Consider the following 20,534-nt stretch of genomic DNA (forward strand, 5'->3'; position numbering starts at 1 on the left):
GCTTTTCTTCCTAAATCATATTTTCTTGGGCATCCTCATGTTTCATCGCGACTGTCAATTTTTGTTTGACAGAGTATTCGTCATGCTGATGACTTACATCATCAGCTACCCACACGGTAAGGTTTTAAAGATGGCACGGCAAAGCTGAGCTGACTCACTCCCCCTTCCTACTCTGAGCCTACCCAGATACCAAACTACCTCTGTTACCAGGCTGTGTCCAAGACCATCAGACTTTCTACCTCAAGCGTTCTGGGGGTGGGGCTGAGGGAACTATATAATAAGTGGGTGGTTAAAGCCACAGGTCCACTTGCGTGAAAGACCCATCCTGACCCATGCTGCAAAATGGGGAGACTTGGCTTAGAGCCCCAGGAATCAGAGAATCACTGTGACTAGTGGTCTGGATGGGCCTTGTGTGTGGTACAGCAGTCACAAGGACAGGAAACCTATCTTAGAGGTGAGGCTGACTCACACGCACTTAGGTCCCTCGTTGTGATTTGGCAGACAGCTCTTATTGTCTTTGACTTCTGTGGCTGAAGCAGTTTTGTGCATCTTTGTTGTTCTGTGCTCAATGCCCTTGGGATAACCTTGGCTAAACTGATTTAAAGATATCAAAGCCTGCTGTTCCTTCTTGCCTTCAGTGATGGGCAATGTTTCTGTTCTGTATATCATCAACAAAATCTTCTGGCTTTGTGTCCTCAAGGTGAGACAGATCTCACCAAAATAATGTTCAAGGTCCCATTTGTGCTCATTAGAAGTAGAAAGTGGGGGGATGTTTGCCCGGAAACCGGGAAAGGGAATAACACTCGAAATGTATATAAGAAATACTCAAGTTAATAAAAAAAAAAAAAAGAAGTAGAAAGTGTTCCTAGTCTCCTCCCACACCCCATATTTTATCCTTTCTCCACAGTTCCCTTTTCATTCCCTTGTTTTACTCCTCATTTAGTATTTGTTTCCCAGGGTTCTTTTATTTGCTTCCAGGGTTTGAAGTCTCATCTACCTGGTGCACACAGTTCCCTTGCCCTCTGGTGGGACAGTCAGTCTCACCACAGTCTCTCCCTCATGGGAGCCAGGTTCCTAAAATCCTTCATGGCATTCCTACATCAGAGAAAATATCTCAACTAGAAACAAATGCTGTAGAACACCACCATCCCCAAAGCTGCCTTCTTCTCACAAGCCCCAACTCACGGCCTTCTACTTTCAAGCATGGCCGGATATCACCAAAGTTCCATCATTTCATGGACTGTATATCATCCATATCCACACTCTCCATGCTGGGCAGAGCCCTCCTACCACAGATTATATATATATGAAAAAATTAAAAATACCCTGTACTTGTAAACAAATTCACAAACTTAAATTCTCCAAATGTCCAATAAGATAAGTATGATTACCACTTCACAGAGAAAGCCACTAAGACCTTATGTTCCCAGAGGCTCGTGAGTAGCTAATGATAAAACTCTATGTAGAATTCAGACACTGCTGTTCTTTCTCTTGCACACTACTAGACTCCTTGTAAACTATGGCTATCCCCTGTTGTTATAGCACTATGCATTCAGTAGCAGATCATCCAATAAGGAACCAAGACTTCAGATCCATCTGACAGGCAACATAACCATTAGGAAGACACCAATTTTCCAGAATCCAGCTATCCATTTAGTACCTATAGGTATTGTCCCAGGCACTGGACATCCATAAGAGAGAGATAAATTCCTTCCCTGAATGGATCTTTCACTCTAGAAAGCAAGGAAAGAATCCATGTACAATTTTGATAAACCTACTAAGGAGGTTTATAATGCTGTGTCCCAGCAGCATACTGCTTGCTAAAAGAACTATGTGTTTACAGAAAAACAGCCCTCTTACCCTAGCAGGTGGCTCTTGCTGCTCTCCTTACTTAGCCATAAAGAAATTGAAGTATTGAGATGTCACAACCCTAATAGCAAGGATGGTTTCTAACCATTGTGCCTGCAGAGACTTGCAGCCAGCAGAAAGCACCATGCACAGCCTGGTCAGCTTGTCATCACTACCAATTATCACCATGACTATCTTTATCATTTGAATGTCAGAGACACTGCATCATTTTATTTATGGGAAGCCATAACCATGGATAATGCTGCCCTATAGCCAACATATCATGCTTAGAACTTGATAAACACCACGTGCTACATGGACAACTCTCTATTGAAACTCAGTTGAATACTCACAGCTACTGTCTGTGACGTAGACTAGCATTTCCCCAATTTGAAATGCAGGACTAAGTTTCAGGAAGTAGAGACATCTAGTTAGTTCCCTTCTATCCTGTCACCCTGCACACAACACACATGCTCACACACCTCAGCTTTCTCTTCCTCTTCTCTGGGCTTCCTTTGTAATAGGCATGACCTCATGTGAAGTAGAAACTCAGATGGCATTTTGCTAAGGTAAGACTCATGGGAGATGGCATTTTGCCAAGGCAAGACTCATGGGAAGACACATGATGTTCGGAGAGAAATAGGTCTGGAAGAACAGTGGTGGTGTGCTTGCACAGCTGGTTTTGCAACACTTTGTTGGCCTTGCATCTTCATCTGCACTGAGAGAAGCACAGCAGAGAACTTCTGGCATCCCGCTGGTCTTGGTCCTACTGCTGATCCTGTGGCTGCTGCTGACTCATGCTGATTCAGTAGTGGAGGAGGCCTGGCTGTTTCTGCTGGATTGCGCCACTGCTGATGATTTGGTTTGCTATCCTGACACCACCAAACTGGACTGTTTGTATCCATACCGAGATTGGAATCACCCAAAGGAACTACTTTTAAACAGGTCCACACCCCCTTGACATATTCACCATCTTTTCTCTCCTACCTTTAGATGGTAGGCTAGGAACCCTTATTAAAAGTAGGTTTTAAAAGATCTAAACCTACACTCATGAGTAAATTTTGTATGATGAAGCAACTAACAATGTGACTTTACTTACTGAGTTAAAGAAAAGCTGTCCTTCTCCTCTTCCTCTACCAAGGACTGAGATGCAGATATCGGAGCCAGCATCTCTGGTTACACACATGGGGTAAGGGCAGTCAGAAGACCATGAAGGAGGGAGCCTACCTCCAATTGTTGTCAAACTCCCAGGGTTGCAGTGTCCTGTCTGCCCTTCATAGCTCAGCTGTCCCTTTCCTTCTACTCTGCCTGCCTTACCCCTACTTTTCCCATCAGGATATCTTAGGGAAGGAGAACGTCTAAGCAAAGCTGCCCTAGATAAAGTGGCCATCACCTCATCAAGGTGACACACCTCCAAGAGAGCTTGCTTGAAAACTCTGCCCCAACAACAAAACCTTTCTTCAAGAACTAACAACGTCTCAGATTTTAATTGGGAGCTCTCAAGTGAATATGGAAACTCAGAGCTTGAGTTTAACAAATCCCTCTCTGTAACATGCCAGTGACATAAAATACTGATCATTAAAAAATGTAAGGCTGCCGTAAATATGACATGAATACTGAAAACGGAAAGAAGGAAGACAGACACAGTGTGGTGAATGTAAGTGATAGATACATGTGACATTATAGGATCAGAGGGACACCCCAGCACTGGCATGGAGAATCAAGTAGAACCAGCACCAGGGCGGCAGCCCAGCTGGTGAAGTGCTAGCCCGGCAAGTCCATACTCCGGAAGAACGCAGCAGCTGGGCACAGTGGTAGGGGCCTATAACCCAATTCTTGGCCTGGGGAGGAGGCAGAGGAGACAAGTTGATTCTGTAGACTCATTGGCCAGTCAGTCTCACCAATTTTATGGACTCTAGGTTCAGTAATAGAACCTGTCTCAAAATCAAGGTAAAGAGTAGTTGAGAAAGATACCTGCCATCAACCTCTGGCCTCTATATATGTATGCATACACATATGTATACATGTGCACATACACACACATGAACATATACGACACACATATAGACATAAAATGACCTAAACTCATGCAGAAGATAATACTTTCATTTCAACTAAACATTATCCGACATACTAAACACAAATGTAGGCTACAAGCTAAAATAAAGGAAGAACATTTACACAATTGCTTTCACATGGACTTGTGATGGGGTCTGATACTTATCGTCTTAGTTAGACTTCTATTGCTGTGAAGAGACACCACAACAAGGCAATCCTTATAAAGGCAAACATTTAATTGAGGCTGGCTTGCAGTTTCAGAGGTTAAGTCCATTATTATCATGGCACGAAGCATAGCAAGACATAGTATCGGAGGAGCTGAGAGTTCAACATCTCTCAGTTCTTCATCTACAGACTGGCGTTCCTCCCTTGATTGTATGAGACCTCAAAGCCTGCCCCTACATTGACGCACTACCTCCAGCACAGCTGCACCTCCGAAGAGTGCCATTCCCCAAGAGCCAACCATTCAGACACATGAATCTGTGGGGGCCAAACCAATATAAACAACCATGGTTAAAAATGAGCTATTAAAAGGTTTATACAAAGCTTTATGCCCTTGTCTACTTTAGTAACTTTGTAATGAAAATAATTCATCATAAGGAGTCTTCAAGTTTGGATAAGTCACACAATGGTAACTGAGAACAATGCCCTACAAAAATGTGGGCTCATTCTCAACACCGCATGGGGTTGTCTGTATCAGATGTCCTGCCATTAGCCTTGGAACACCCATACCCTACCCTCCAAGACGTTAGGCAGATACACTGCCTCACTGTGTGGTGGGAGCACTGAAGTCCCTGCTGTCTGACTCCTTTCCCAGAGTTTCTCTTATCTAAGCGATTGTACACGAGAATCAGCATCTTGTTACAGCCTCTCTTGTTCAGAATGAAATTGTTTCCTCTGGTGATTAATGTGTGGAAATTAGCCAGTGATTCCAATGCCTTAATGTGCCACATTACATCAATCATCCTTCCAGAACACGACCTTGAGTCTTCAGTTTGGAACTTAAGTTTGGCTGGTCCCGGTTATTAAAATTGAATGGATTAGAAGAATTAAACATGGTCCTGCAAAACCCACAGAACTGTTGTAACAAAATCTGAGGCACAGGTTGGGTTTGTCTGTTTGTTTGTTTGGACTGGATAAAAATAGGAAATGTCAAAGGTAAAATGAATGCATAAGAGAAGTTCCTCTCTTGTGTACAAGAAGAAAACCCCTTGAATGTCGCTTGCTTGACTCTGTGGATCTGGTAGCTCCCCACTCCACTCCTCCTTCCCTCCCACCCTTCTCTACATCAGTTCCCCCGCTCCTTTGGTAGGCACTTCCCCCAAGCTGTTATTAACCATGAAAACTACTACTTCTTGTCCTGATTTTATTTCTGATGCTGTGATAAAATAGCCTAAAATAGCAACATGGGGGAAGAAAGGGCTTGTTTGGTTTACAGTTCCAGGTCATAGTGCATAAATGCAGGAAAGTCACGGCAAAAAGCGCTTAAGACAGTTCACATCCACAGTCACAAGCAGAGAGACATGAACGGACTCACAGGGCCTGCTTATCCTTCTTCTGCTCAACCAGCCTTCTTCACTCTCATCCCCCTGCCTCAGGAATAGTTCACCACACATTTGGCTATGTCTTCCGATGTCAATTTACAATCAAGACGATGCCCCACAGTCATGCTTACAGGCCAACAAGATCTCAATATTCTACGATTACACTCTCTTTGGGCGACTCTAGACTGTGGCAAGCTGACACTTTAAAATTAGTCCTCACACCAGTAAGCCACCATAACTTTACCACCTTCTTCTGGTACCTCGTGCCAGTTCACTAACACTGTTCACTGGTCTCATCGGATTGTACAGTGTCCCCTTTCACTATCTAAAGAGTACATCTCAGGAAGGAGAGCTTGGGGGGTATGGCTCACCACGCCATACAATCACAACAGATGGCGATCAATTGTTGAATGTGTTAGTTTGATCCTCTTCTGTCTTAGATGCAGCCGCTAAAAGCAGCACCTCATGGTGCAATCTCTGTCCCCTTGCCTATCCATATGGGACCCAAGAAAGCTGGGTCGCTCCAACCCAGCCATTGGGCTTTGCATAAAGGTCACTTTAAAAGGCACTGCTGAATCAGAAGTGCTGTCACTCACGTGTATCATGCACTAGATATTTCTGTGGGCTGCATCTGGACTCTACCTGCCCTTGGTAGTTCACTCTGTGGAGAACTACATCCCCAAAGGTGTTTGTTTGTGACCTTGGAGTGTCACAACAAAGTTCAAAGATGAGAAGCTTTGACCCTATTTTCAAAATGCAATATGTCAAGCGACTAGGAATATATTAAAGAATGATTAACAAGGCATCATCTAATAGTAAAATACTGGAGAAAATTACTGATAACATAGGGTTGATTGTGTTGTAGTGGTATAAGAGGATACTCACTGAAATTTGGTCTAGTTCTTCCTCCCAATCCCATGCTCCCAGAAATAAGACTCAGACTTGAAATATATTTACAAATACTTTAGCCATTCCCTAGGCTCTTTTCTGACTAAATCGTAACTTAATATAACCCATTTATTCCCATCTATATTCTGCCACATAGCCAATCAGCTGTGTGCAGGTACCAAGCGTCCATCTTGTCACACCTTCCTCAGGCAAATCTCCCACCTGGCTCTCTCCAAGAATCCTTTCTGCCTCCTAGATGTTCCACCTCCTATTTTCTGCCAAGCCATAGGTTTTTTTTTTTTAATTGACAGGTGCCACATCAATGCAGACACAAGATATTCTGTCTACAAATACTATCCAATCAATAACACTATGTGGTAAAATGTATTTGCCATGAGTATATGTTCATGATACATTGTTATTAAAAAATGCATGTACATGACTAGACATTTTTAAATATACATATATGTGTAACTATAAAGCTCTATGTATGTCTAACTATGTACATGTGTTTAGCATACATCCAATAGTCACCAGATTAGATGTAGGCTTCAAAATATTTTATATGAAGTTTCATATACTTATTTCTACATTATAAAGCAATACTTGTTTTATTACAAATAAATGAGCAAAATATTTAGGTATTTTTTATTGTGATTTTTGCCAGAACAGAGAACTGCTGGTAGTGCAGCATAGATTTGTACAGAGAAAGACAAAAAGACTTGGAAGATGCACACACACTAAACTAGAAGAATCATTTACCACTGATACAGGAAAACAGAGAATGAGCCATGGCGTCACTGCAAAGATACAATGGCATTCAAGGATGGGGGTGAGGGGTGGTATTATTAACATAAGGGCATGATATTGACAAAAAAAAGCATAATGATGGTATGGAAACAAATGTAGGCTTATAACGAAGCAGAATCCTTTCTTGTGGGAAAAGTTTTCTTCATTAAAAATGAAAAATTGAGAAGAATCGCATTCTGATGTGGGTGGCAACATTCTAAGTATTTTATATTTTCTTCTGTGGGTTTGTTTGTGTTTGCTGATTTCTTTACCGAAATGAGTCAGCGCTCTATTTATAGGGAAAATAATAAAGTAATAATTCTATCAAAAAAGTAAAATGAAGTACCCATCCCCTCGTACACCACCTGTTTACCAAGAGCAAAGTCAGCATTTATGAGGAGAGGTCCATGGGCGCGGCTTGTGTGACGATTACTCTTGCTCCTGGCCATCTCCAGGCAGGGTTTTGGCACCCACTGGTCTCAGGGCCTTGGGGACCGGGAGAGCTGGAGTGGTCCCAGAGGCTTACTTCCCACTAACCCGGACCATAGAATCCATCATTCTGTAGCAGAAACTCCCATACAGTGAACCAGCACCTGCATCTGGGCTCAGACCCTATAAAGGAAAGACACATTGTTGAATGTGTATTGGGCGACCTATTACTTTCTTATTAAATCCTCTTGTGTGCTAGAAGTGACCCCATCCCATGGTCATATGGGGAAATCAAAGCTCATTAATAAAAGCAAGACACACACATTCAATCAGGGACAAGATTCCATACTCAGCCACCTCTGACTGCAGAACTGGGTTCCTCTGCAGTATCCAAAGAGGGTAGGGGAGATTTTACCCTATCTCCCCTCCCACGCAATTCCCTCTAGAAGTTTCTCTGCTAATTTTAAAAAGCAGCTCAGGGATGGTTTAATATACGGAAAACCATCAACGTGATCCATCATATAAACAAACTGAAAGAACAGAACCACATGATCATTTCATTAGATGCTGAGAAAGCATTTGACAAAATTCAACACCCCTTCATGATAAAAGTCCTGGAAAGAATAGGAATTCAAGGCCCATACCTAAACATAGTAAAAGCCATATACAGCAAACCAGTTGCTCACATTAAACTAAATGGAGAGAAACTTGAAGCAATCCCACTAAAATCAGGGACTAGACAAGGCTGCCCACTCTCTCCCTACTTATTCAATATAGTTCTTGAAGTTCTAGCCAGAGCAATCAGACAACAAAAGGAGATCAAGGGGATACAGATCGGAAAAGAAGAGGTCAAAATATCACTATTTGCAGACGACATGATAGTATATTTCAGTGATCCCAAAAGTTCCACCAGAGAACTACTAAAGCTGATAAACAACTTCAGCAAAGTGGCTGGGTATAAAATTAACTCAAATAAATCAGTTGCCTTCCTCTATACAAAAGAGAAACAAGCCGAGAAAGAAATTAGGGAAACGACACCCTTCATAATAGACCCAAATAATATAAAGTACCTCGGTGTGACTTTAACCAAGCAAGTAAAAGATCTGTACAATAAGAACTTCAAGACACTGAGGAAAGAAATTGAAGAAGACCTCAGAAGATGGAAAGATCTCCCATGCTCATGGATTGGCAGGATTAATATAGTAAAAATGGCCATTTTACCAAAAGCAATCTACAGATTCAATGCAATCCCCATCAAAACACCAATCCAATTCTTCAAAGAGTTAGAACAATTTGCAAACTCATCTGGAATAACAAAAAACCCAGGATAGCTAAAGCTATCCTCAACAATAAAAGGACTTCAGGGGGAATCACTATCCCTGAACTCAAGCAGTATTACAGAGCAATAGTGATAAAAACTGCATGGTATTGGTACAGAGACAGACAGATAGACCAATGGAATAGAATTGAAGACCCAGAAATGAACCCACACACCTATGGTCACTTGATTTTTGACAAAGGAGCCAAAACCATCCAATGGAAAAAAGATAGCATTTTCAGCAAATGGTGCTGGTTCAACTGGAGGTCAACATGTAGAAGAATGCAGATCAATCCATGCTTATCACCCTGTACAAAGCTTAAGTCCAAGTGGATCAAGGACCTCCACATCAAACCAGACACACTCAAACTAATAGAAGAAAAACTAGGGAAGCATCTGGAACACATGGGCACTGGAAAAAATTTCCTGAACAAAACACCAATGGCTTACGCTCTAGGATCAAGAATCGACAAATGGGATCTCATAAAACTGCAAAGCTTCTGTAAGGCAAAGGACACTGTGGTTAGGACAAAACGGCAACCAACAGATTGGAAAAAGATCTTTACCAATCCTACAACAGATAGAGGCCTTATACCCAAAATATACAAAGAACTCAAGAAGTTAGACCGCAGGGAAACAAATAACCCTATTAAAAAATGGGGTTCAGAGCTAAACAAAGAATTCACAGCTGAGGAATGCCGAATGGCTGAGAAACACCTAAAGAAATGTTCAACATCTTTAGTCATAAGGGAAATGCAAATCAAAACAACCCTGAGATTTCACCTCACACCAGTGAGAATGGCTAAGATCAAAACAGCAGATGCTGGCGAGGATGTGGAGAAAGAGGAACACTCCTCCATTGTTGGTGGGATTGCAGACTGGTAAAACCATTCTGGAAATCAGTCTGGAGGTTCCTCAGAAAATTGGACATTGAACTGCCTGAGGATCCAGCTATACCTCTCTTGGGCATATACCCAAAAGATGCCTCAACATATAAAAGAGACACGTGCTCCACTATGTTCATTGCAGCCTTATTTATAATAGCCAGAAAATGGAAAGAACCCAGATGCCCTTCAACAGAGGAATGGATACAGAAAATGTGGTACATCTACACAATGGAATATTACTCAGCTATCAAAAACAACGAGTTTATGAAATTCGTAGGCAAATGGTTGGAACTGGAAAATATCATCCTGAGTGAGCTAACCCAATCACAGAAAGACATACATGGTATGCACTCATTGATAAGTGGCTATTAGCCCAAATGCTTGAATTACCCTAGATCCCTAGAACAAACGAAACTCAAGACGGATGATCAAAATGTGAATGCTTCACTCCTTCTTTAAATGAGGAAAAAGAATACCCTTGGCAGGGAAGGGAGAGGCAAAGATTAAAACAGAGACTGAAGGAACACCCATTCGGAGCCTGCCCCACATGTGGCCCATACATATACAGCCACCCAATTAGACGAGATGGATGAAGCAAAGAAGTGCAGACCGACAGGAGCCGGATGTAGATCGCTCCTGAGAGACACAGCCAGAATACAGCAAATACAGAGGCGAATGCCAGCAGCAAACCACTGAACTGAGAATAGGTCCCCCGTTGAAGGAATCAGAGAAAGAACTGGAAGAGCTTGAAGGTGCTCGAGACCCCAAAAGTACAACAATGTCAAGCAACCAGAGCTTCCAGGGACTAAGCCACTACCTAAAGACTATACATGGACTGACCCTGGACTCTGACCCCATAGGTAGCAATGAATATCCTAGTAAGAGCACCAGTGGAAGGGGAAGCCCTGGGTCCTGCTAAGACTGAACCCCCAGTGAACTAGTCTATGGAGGGAGGGCGGCAATGGGGGGAGGGTTGGGAGGGGAACACCCATAAGGAAGGGGAGGGGGGAGGGGGATGTTTGCCCGGAAACCGGGAAAGGGAATAACACTTGAAATGTATATAAGAAATACTCAAGTTAATTAAAAAAAAAAAAAAGCAGCTGGCCTTTCCTTTTGTCCTAAGGTTTCTGTTCCTCTTTGCTTCCTTCCATTGCTGTGTCCAATATGTGAGCAACGGCAACTTCAGGAGGAAACAGTTTGCTTCACTTCTCACTTCCATTACTGAAGGAGGTCAGGGTAGGACCCCAAGCAAGATCAGTGGCTGAAACCAAGGAGAAAAGCTTCTCACCAGCTTTCTCAGCCAGCTTTATTAGCCCTGGCACATCTGCTAGGGAATGACTCTGCCCACAGTGGGTTGGGCCCTCCTACATCTATTAGCAATCAAGATGATAACTCGCAGACGTGGCCACAGGCCAATCTGATCAAGGCAATTCTTCAATTGCGGCTCTCTCCTCCCAGGTGACTCAAGGCTGTGTTGCACTGACAATTAAAAACTAACCATAATATGTTCTTTCAGGGAAATGTGGTTTTTAGCAAAGCCTTTCTGTGTGTCGAGGCAGCTTTGAATCCTTGTCTTGCTGATTTTCAATTAATAATTCCTCTTCAAGACAGGACAATGGTAAAAGTCACTCATCTCTAGGGTGCGAGCTTAAAACCCTGGTAATGCAAGACAGGCAATCACCACTGGGAGATTTCTATACAAAAATGACAAATTAGCTTCCGTTTCATTCCCAAATCCCTTTCTAGTTCCAATTACTATTTTTTCTTTGCCTACTCCCATCTCCAAAGTTGCCCACCCCATTTAATTGCTTTTTCTAAGTCATCTTTTTAATCTGCCCTAAAACTGTCCGCTGAAGGCAGCAACCAATAATTGCTCTCCACAGTCACACAAGATTTGCTATTTAAAGTAAGCCTCTGACCAGACAGGATGCTCAGAACATTATAACTAACCTACGGCTGATGGAGTGGCTGAGACTGGGATGTTCTCACTTCTGAATGGTCTTTTATTAATAGGATCCCCCTTTCCAGGCCAAAGAAATAAAACCCTAAATCATGCTGAGGAAAGAGCAGCAGAACTCTAAGTCTGTGGAAAGGGACCCTCTCAGGCTGCCCCAGGATGTCAGGCTGCCCAGGATGCTGGCCTATAGATTTTCTTGGAGCGTTTCAGAAGGAACGGTTTTGCAGTGAGAGGAACCCAGAGGCTGTTTCTTTCCCTTGGTGGGAAAACAAAGCCAATGATTTTTTTTTCCTAACCTGATGCATTGTGAGAATAACAAAAAAAAAATCAATAACAAGTCTGAGAAACTATTCTTGTTTAAACAGAAAGCAAGACTTTTGCTCTAACCTTCTTAAATATTTTTTCCAGTCAATGGTAAAAGAAAAACATACTGCAAAGACAGAGGCGGGAAGAAGAGAAATGGCCAGGAAGTAATCTATATTTAAAGGCAGATAAAGTGCAAGCCCCGGGGTGGGGGTGGGGGTGTTCACACTGATAATACTCCAATTGCCCTCCCCCAGAAATCACCTGTGGCTCTTAACCTCCCTGCCTGGTACACCAGGAAGCTAACCACTTCTTCTTTGGACAGACTGTCTCTCTCTGGTGTGCGCTGGAATCAGCTGACTCCCAAGGGCTCGCTGTTTCATTTTGCTTTGTTTCTTTAATTGTGGGAGTTGGTAGACATCACTTCTACCAACATAGGTAGCATAGCTTAGCATAAGTCACAGTAGGAATCCTTACACCACGGAATTAGAGACAGCACGGAGAATCCCACCTCCTTCCCTGGGAAGAAGCTGCTATGCTGCTATGTGGAGTTACATCTCTCTCCTAGGACTTCTTGGGATTCCCATTGGTCTCTGGGTAGAAAACATTGACATAAGACATTGGTTAGTTTATCTTCACTATTGTATTGGGTTCTTATACCTCTACCTCCCTTCTAACCCTTATTCAACCCTAACACCCTTCCAATCCTCCAACACTAGGTAGGAAAGAAAGGTTTGGGTGGGGGGAGGAAGCATAGACATCTATAGACTGCCTCCTGCTAGTTTGGGTTCCTTGGGGCAAGTCAATCTTCATCTTTAGACTATCCAATAGTCCAGCAAACTAGCAATTCAGCAACAGCAAATGCAACAGCAAACACAGAAGGAGGGACCAGCAGAGACCAGGAAAGACCAGCAGAGACCACCAGGGACCAGCAGGGACCAGCAGAGACCACCAGGGACCAGCAGAGACCAGCAGAGACCAGCAGGGACCAGCAGAGACCAGCAGGGACCAGCAGAGACCAGCAGGGACCAGCAGGGACCAGCATCAATGGGAGTAGGGGAAGACAGTATGAGAGGCAACAGCCACCACAGGCATCTCTGGGCTCTCTCATTCATACCCCCTCCACAATCCCCAGAATTAAACTATCTATAGCTGGGGGGAAAAAATCACACCCCTGCTAGTGAACAAGGCAAATCTTAATCACCTGCTGTGAAGCAGCCTCTTATCCCATACCTGGGATTAAAACCAAAACACATTCTTATAACATAAACATTTTTTAAGACACCAAAACCCACACTACAGACATCCACAGTGAAAGAAGAAAAGCAAACACCACCTTCCTGAACCTCCTGCTCACTGAGACGTGGGGCTACATAAACCACAGAGCAGTATATATAACGCTTTCTGGAGTGGGTGGGATAAACTCACCCCACCTGAATCACTCTCAGAGCCTCTGTACTCCTCTGCCTAGACCTGAAACATACAGCATCGAGTCCCAGTGAAGGCAGCATGCTCAAAGACCCAGAAATATCACTGATCTCACCCTTCAACCAATTTTTCCCAGGCCTCATGTCCCAGAGGGATGCTTGCCTACTGCCTCATACGCACAATCCTCTATAGCAGACCTTGACCTCCTATGACCTCTCGCCAGATGCATCAGTCTCAACACCACTTTAGAGTAGAGAAGCTCCCCCAAAGGAAGCTACAGGGCACAATCTTTCTTATCCACCATTGACCACCCAGTGCCTACTACAGTAAATGATTCAGTATGAAAATCTTGGCTACTCTCTTCATTGATGTTATCAGAGTCATCAAAGACTCATGGCTACAGTAGGTAATTTAAGAAATTCAGGGCATGACATCAAGAAACTTGATTGGTGCTGGAGAGATGGATCCATTTTATCAGTTAAACAGAACATTTAGTTATCCATTCCACCTTAAGAAAGGTTTAAAATCTTTTATATCCTGGCCAGCTTGTATACTATCTAATAAAATATGTATTTTCAAAGTTTAACAGCCTGATAGGCTATGAGTCTATAATCAGTCTTCAACCCCGTCAGAAATCTGAGAATGACCAAATATCTATAAACATAGGAAGCCTAACATGGCTTCCAGAACTGAGAGGTTGTAGAGACAAATCTCCACCAGCACAGTCCTCTGTTAGCAACATGTGAGCACAAGTCCAAAATCAACTGACAGATTCGTGAAATGCAGAAACCTCGAAGGGTCGAAAATTCCAGCTCAGTAGAGATTATCAGTCAACAACTATTCTGCATAAAGTGTCCCTTTTTGGACAGTACTAGTCTGTAGACGAAATGGGCAGTTCCTGTCCAGTGGCTGCCCAGCCACAAAATATTACCTCACCTGGATGTAGAGATGTTCAATTTCTTCATTAAATCTACCAAAGGGGAACTGTTAGGAGCAGATATGTCTAAACAAAAGATAAATAACTTTAAATCTCATATTTTGTGGATTTCTGGCATTTTTGAAAACCATCTATTTGTAAAGGTAATCTGGACTGTTTTAATTAACTTATATTATCTTGAAAGCACTCTAACAAACTCAGAGCCATGAATCTGCCATTTGGCCCTTAACTCACAGGTGTAATCAACCCAGAAGTTCAAGAGAAGGACCGTCTCTAAACCTTGTACTTTAAATTTTTTTAACAAATAAATTCTATATCAAAGCAAAGATATGATTTTAGCTTAGTTACCAAATGAGATTACGACTTTACAACTCAATTTAGCTCATTCTTCCCTGTTAAATTACAACCATTTTTAAATTCCTCATAAAAACAACTTTAGAATAACCACTTCCCGCCCCCAAAAGCCCAGAGAACTGGGGGGATGACTCTTCCATAACTTCTTCAAGCTCTACATGGGCGTTGAGATGTCCCTGGGGGTCAAGGGATAGGGAAAATAGTGCAATGTTGTAGCCTGATGTACCTGTCTTGACTGGACCCAGCTGAAAGTCCTTGAGATCAGGAATCCAAGTAGGTACATTCTGCAAAATATAATTCTCAAGATAAAAGTTTAGAATAGAGATATCTTTTTGATTGATTCTCTTGAATCTAGTTTTTCAGGCAGTCTCCTATTGTCAAATCTGATCAAATCTGACTCTGGAAAATGTCTCAAAGCTAATCACCCTTTTTAAAAACACAAAGAAAAAACCTTTCTCCCAAAATACTGTGTTTCTTAGTCTGTAACCATGAAAGCTTATATCTGGCACTCTCTCCCAGAGTAATAATATAACCATAAAACTCAAAGTATTTTCAACGTTTAACAGCCTGATAGGCTATGAGACTATAATCAGTCTTCAACCCCGTCAGAAATCTGAGAATCATAGAATCACATCCATTATGAAGATTAAACGATTTTTAAAAAGGAAGTAATCTAAACAATAGTGTCAAACAATAAACCTGTTAGGCTTCTCTAATCTGTCAAATCAGGAAATTAACCCAAAATTCCCTTGGAACCCATGTTAAGAGAACCTGAGCTTCCTGTTGTGGTAAATATCAAAAGTAAACACATAGCCTCGCTAGCCAGCATCAACAAGCCATATGGTCTTTAACGGGGTAATTCATAAAACAAACTAAACACCTTCTATCAATTCTAATACCAATAAGTAGGCAATTTATCAAACCAGGACTTTAGATAAAATATATCGATCTGTCAAGCTCTCTACCCAGAGCCTCAGATTTTTATTTAACCTTAATACCCAAAATATATTGATCTGTTAAGCTCTCTTCCCAGAGCCTCAGATTTTTCTTTAACCTTAATAACTTCTATAATATATGTCTGCATTCACTCTCCCTGGTGTTACAGACTTTTATCACAACTCTCTACTTGGAGTCAGTGACTAATTTTCCTTAAGTTTGAACCATGGGTGAAAATCCCCACGTGATTCGGGTAATCTCTGTACTCTCTTCTTCTGAAAAACAAACTTGATCACCTTCTAATAATACCTGTCATTAAGAAGTAGCTTGTCTGACTAGGATTTCAACCCAAAATTCCCGTGGAGCCCACGTTAGAAGGAATATGAGTATGCTGAAAGACTTTCTAAACAACTTTCTTTAAAAAGTAGCTTTTAATCTCTAACTCTCTGAGCTGCCACTTCTTATCACACAGCAGGGGATCTACAGCCTGCCTGCCCAGGCTGCTTCTATGTTTCATTGTTTAAAGTTCCCAAGCTTGAGACATCACATGACTCAACATGGCGCTGGCCTCCTCTTACTTAGAAAATAAAACTTCCTCTCAACTCCTAGGATTACTAGTGGATTCTCACCCACCATGTTGGTTCACAATCTGTTGCTGTAAAATTTAAAAAAAAAAAAGCCGGGTTGGGGATTTAGCTCAGTGGTAGAGCGCTTGCCTAGGAAGCGCAAGGCCCTGGGTTCGGTCCCCAGCTCCGAAAAAAAAAAGAACCAAAAAAAAAAAAAGCCGTCTTTTACCCCACACTACATACATACACATACACATATACACATACATCATATACATATACACATACATATACATGTACATATATCATATACATCATATACATAATATACATCATATACGTATACACCATACATATACATCGTATACATAAACATAAATATTACATATGCATATGCACATACATTACATATATACATAGATTACATTTACATATACATGTAATATGCATATACATTGCATATACGTTATATGTACATCATATACACACACATACACATATACATATGCGGCAAACTACTCAAACACATTAAATAAATGAAGCTCAAGAAAATGATCTAAACTTGGATTCTGGCCAGGCTTTATCAGTCTCAGGTTTCTGTCTCTCCGTCAAGAAAATAGCAACTGGGTTCTGGCATTCTCACACCAGATTTGCCACTTAAAAGCAGACCTTGGCCAGCTGTTTAATCCTTGAGATAAGTGTCTCCACCTCTAAAGGAAGCTAACACACTTTATGGGGAGAGGGTCAAAACATATGTAAGTGCTTTGGCACTGAATGGGTGCACCATGAGTGGCAGGTCACATCCTTTCTCTTTTCCAGCAGGATAGGTCCTGACTGCCCTAGAGACTCGGATATTTCCCATCTCTTTGCACCTGGAAGCTGGACAGTTGCTAGATTCATCTTCTCAGAAGGTGGCTTGGGACAAGCTGGCATGGACGCTATACACCTAAAGAAATATGAGGTCCTTCCTCTACACTTAAGGACAAACTTAGGGTCAAACTGGATCCCACCTGACAGCCTGCATTGTGATGCCTTCACCACAGTAAGGGAAAGCCCAGCAGAGTTCAGGCACGGCCTTGAGGATAGATAGATACTTAGTGATGGGCCAATACAGAGGTGACTGTCTTGGAGACAGTGCCACTAAGAGCTGAATCCTTTGAGTCTTTATAAACTTTTCTGTTGGCTGATTTCACTATAGCTATCAGTTCATGTATCCTGTACAGATGCTGTAATATACAGATACTACACATCTAGACAAGGAAAGGTGCCACTTTGAATCTCTATTAAAGAACGAAAAAAGAAACCTTCCCAACGATCTCCTAATACAATTTCCCTTAGGTCACACTGGCCCAGGGAAGATACAGTGCACACACTGAAACCAGTAGCTGTCGAGAGAAGGGGGCCATTTCAGGCTTAGTGACCAAATCACTTAGGGGGAGACGGGAGAAAAGCAGAGCTTCACCAACACATAACAAGAGTGGCGGGTGTGAGGTATCTTTTGACAATTTATCTTATTAAACGTGAACTCCTTTTGTTGCTAACAGAGAATCTGGTGGGCATATATGAAGATTTATTGAAAAAAATACCTTTCTGCAACTAGTGACATAAGGTAGAGTACATATACAGGAGATTAAAGGAGGGGGGAAGATAACCTTACACACAGGTAGACCTCCCTCTCAACATAATATCCATGCAACACTGTTCCCTGTGCACCCACAGAGGCAGCACAAAAGATCTAAACATGAGATCAGCTGATCTGACGGTCTTGTTACTAAGAAAGGCAGAAGTAAAGATAGTGTGTGTTGAACACCTACTATGTGCTGGATAGTATGCTAAAACAGTTTTGTAGACCTGAGCCTTACAGTAACTCTACAAGACAGATTATCCTGCTTCCTTCTTTTTGTATTTTGTATGCACATAATATGTGCCCATGTTTGTGTACATATAAACGTAGCACACACAGAGAGACTGGAGGAGAACCTTGGGGGTCAGGCTCTTGCCTTCCACCTTATTTGAGACAGGCCCGCTTTATCGTTTCCTGGTACGGTACATGTACCAGGTTTTCTGGGTCATACGACGGGTTTCCACACCCACCTTAAAGACAAGGAGACCAGGCCACATGGCAGGCAAGGTGAGTGGGTAGTGATTGGCATAAATGAATCTTAACTGAGTTTTCATTGGCTCTCAACATCATTGTCCTTGTTAGTGTCCTGTTGCTGGGAAGGAACACTGTAAGCAAAGAAATTCTTACAAAAGAAAACACCTAACTGGGTGTCGGGGGGGTGGGGGGCAGTTAGTACATTATCGTCACAACAGGGAGCAGGTCAGCACACAGGCAGACATAATTCTGAGACTATGCTTAGATCATAGCTGAGATTTCTGCATCCTGATCCAGAGGCAGCTGGAGAGAGAGAGACACTGTGCCTGACGCAGGTTCTTAGAACCTCAAACCCAACCGACCTTGACATACATCCTCCAATACAATCTTCCTTATCCTTCTGAGCTCTACTCCTTAGTGACTGAGCATTCAAATACAGAAGCCTATGAGGGGCATTCTCATCAAAACCACCACAGTCTTAGTCTTTCTCCTCTACCAGGACCCTTATGACCTAGAGATGATGGAGACAGTTGTTTGAGGCTGGCACAGCGTAAAAGGAAAGGCATTTGGTCCCAGTCACACTCAGAATCCCACTAGCACCCAGGCTACTTTTGTAGTAGGGATAGGGTTTTGGGAGCGTCATTTTGCTTCAGGCTGTGTCTCTGGTTGCTATTAAGAGTTCTCATCTATTTGCACCATTTCTGACATATTATTCTGTCTTGCTAATGATAGGAAACTCGATGCGGCGTGGTTCCATAAAGCATTATCTCATTATCTCCTTTTGCCTCTCATCGTAAAGTGCTTTGTAGCACAGAAAGTGGGGTACGGAAAAATTAATTTCATTAAATTAATGGAGAGTGTCGTGACTGCTTGGTTATAACTCGGATGTGTTTGTGGGAGGGCCTGCCTATGCATCGAAGCCTGTCATTTATTTTGCCATTTTTTTCTCTCCCACATGCGCCCACCAGCTATCTTACCGAGGAAGAAATAACTCTGCATCGCAAGCTCTTCAGAAATATTGTTGCAGAAATACCAGCAACCTGGAAAACCCCAAATGCAGAGCATCATTTTGTATGGAGAATGAACAGACTTCAGGGACACTCTAGCTATCCCTGCCATCATTCTGCAGTGTACAAATCCCAATTTATACACTGAACGCATCATGCTGTAGTTCAAAATCTCTATGAGACGGACAGCTCTCTTCTAGTCTTTCGATGTATACAAATGAATGCTTCTAGTTTTGTTAGCACTTCCAAGGGTTTTAGCTTTTAGTTTTTTGGGGTTTTTTTTTTTTTCAGACAAAACCTATTCCTGCTACAAAGTCTGTCTCAAATACCACATCTTACAAGTCTTCTTTCTCATTGATTCAAGCTCAGATAATTCTGCCCCTGGGTGCATTTATGTACTGCTTACTAATGCTCATTGAGCAGTGGGAAATGCAGAACTCTGGTGTAGACGATGGAAATTCCATGAACTGAAAGGCGGTGGGGGCTGAGAGACAGCTCCGTTGGTAAAGCAGTCATTTCACAAGCTTGAGGACCTGAGTTTGAATCTCAAATTTTATTTTAAAAAGCCAAGCGTGCAGCTCATACCTGGAATCACGGCACTGGGGATTCGGAGACGGAAGCAGCCCTGAGGATTGTTGGGCTGCCAGTGTAGACATATTGGGGTGCTGCAGGTGCAGTGAGAGGCTTTGACTCAATACAGAAGGTGGAGAGGAAACAGAAAATGCACCTAACATTGAGCTCTGGCCTCTACACGGGCTAATGTGTGCACACACATACACACAAGCCAGTATAAAATTAAGATAAAATAATAAAATAATGCCAGTGGCTCCTCTCCTCCAGGAGCAGGTTTGCCTTCACCACGCAAGTTTACCATGCGGCTAAAGGTCCCCTCAGAAGAATTAGGATCTGTCCTGAGGAGAAAGGTGCTGCCGCTCAGTGAATTTAACCAGTTAGAGATTTGTAAATCCTTCTCTCAGCTTCTGTAAATAAAAACAATAGTCTCCTACCCTCAGGCATGGCCAGTGTGCCCATGAGGCTGTCCTGGAGAGAGCTGCACTCCATTGTGGAATTTCCCTCAGAAGACCAATTCCCACCCCCACCCCTATCCCCACCCCCACCCCTACTTTTACCCCCACCCCCACCTCATCCCTACCCACACACTCACCCCCACCCTCACCCTAGTCCCT

General features: G+C 42.5%; 1 long non-coding RNA gene across 2 annotated transcripts; it reads right to left on the reverse strand.

Annotated features, from left to right (window-relative positions):
• Positions 1 to 6,977: 6,977 nt before the first annotated feature.
• LOC102553657 (uncharacterized) lies at positions 6,978 to 18,991 on the reverse strand. Of its 2 annotated transcripts, none has more exons than XR_015648295.1 (4): positions 14,967 to 18,991; positions 14,386 to 14,452; positions 12,499 to 12,614; positions 6,978 to 7,739 (listed from the first exon to the last, which is right to left on the reverse strand). It is a non-coding gene; the product is annotated as an uncharacterized LOC102553657 (long non-coding RNA). The 2 variants fall into 2 exon arrangements; XR_015648296.1 differs by having other exon boundaries at positions 12,533 to 12,614; positions 14,967 to 15,676.
• Positions 18,992 to 20,534: the final 1,543 nt, after the last annotated feature.

This window comes from Rattus norvegicus, chromosome 1 (assembly GCF_021556685.1).
Source record: "Rattus norvegicus strain SHRSP/BbbUtx chromosome 1, alternate assembly SHRSP_T2T, whole genome shotgun sequence".
Lineage (NCBI taxonomy): Eukaryota > Metazoa > Chordata > Mammalia > Rodentia > Muridae > Rattus > Rattus norvegicus.